Here is a 1,445-nt window from a genome sequence, read left to right on the forward strand (position 1 = left end):
GATTAACACCCATAGTTCACATCGATATGTGATCAACACCCAAAGGGTTTACTAGAGTCAGTAATCTAGTTCACATCGCTATGTGATTAACACCCAAAGAGTACTAAGGTGTGATCATGTTTTGCTTGTGAGATAATTTTAGTCAACGGGTCTGTCACATTCAGATCCGTAAGTATTTTGCGAATTTCTATGTCAACAATGCTCTGCACGGAGCTACTCTAGCTTATTGCTCCCACTTTCAATATGTATCTAGATCGAGACTTAGAGTCATCGAGATCTGTGTCAAAACTTGCATCGACGTAACTTTTTATGACGAACCTTTTTGTCACCTCCATAATTGAGAAATATTTCCTTATTCCACTAAGGATAATTTTGACCGCTGTCCAGTGATCTACTCTTAGATCACTATTGTACTCCCTTGCTTAACACAGTGTAGGGTATACAATAGATCTGGTACACAGCATGGCATACTTTATAGAACCTATGGCTGAGGCATAGGGAATGACTTTCATTCTATTTCTATCTTCTTACGTGGTCGGGCTTTGAGTCTTACTCAATTTCACACCTTGCAACACAGGCAAGAACTCTTTCTTTGACTGTTCCATTTTGAACTACTTCAAAATCTTGTCAAGGTATGTACTCATTGAAAAAACTTATCAAGCGTCTTGATCTATCTCTATAGACCTTGATGCTCAATATGTAAGCAGCTTTATCGAGGTCTTTCTTTGAAAAACTCCTTTCAAATATTCCTTTATGCTTTCCAGAAAATTATACATTATTTCCGATCAACAATATGTTGTTCACATATACTTATCAGAAATGTTGTAGTGCTCCCACTCACTTTCTTGTAAATACAGGCTTCACCGTAAGTCTGTATAAAACTATATGCTTTGATCAACTTATCAAAGCATATATTCCAACTCCGAGATGCTTGCACCAGTCCATAGATAGATCGTTGGAGCTTGCATATTTTGTTAACACCTTTAGGATTGACAAAACCTTCTGATTGCATCATATACAACTCTTCTTTAAGAAATCCATTAAGGAATGCAGTTTTGTTTATCCATTTGCCAGATTTCATAAAATGCGGCAATTGCTAACATGATTCGGACAGACTTAAGCATACATACGAGTGAGAAAATCTCATCGTAGTCAACACCTTGAACTTGTCGAAAACCTTTTGCGACAATTCTAGCTTTGTAGATAGTAACGCTACTATCAGTGTCCGTCTTCCTCTTGAAGATCCATTTATTCTCAATTTCTTGCCGATCATCGGGCAAGTCAACCAAAGTCCATACTTTGTTCTCATACATGGATCCCATCTCAGATTTCATGGCCTCAAGCCATTTTGCGGAATCTGGGCTCACCATCGCTTCTTCATAGTTCGTAGGTTCGTCATGGTCAAGTAGCATGACCTCCAGAACAGGATTACCGTACCACTCTGG

The sequence above is a fragment of the Triticum urartu genome, chromosome 2A (genome assembly GCF_056163025.1).
Source record: "Triticum urartu cultivar PI428250 chromosome 2A, HENAU_Tu73, whole genome shotgun sequence".
In the NCBI taxonomy this organism is placed as follows: Eukaryota; Viridiplantae; Streptophyta; class Magnoliopsida; order Poales; family Poaceae; genus Triticum; species Triticum urartu.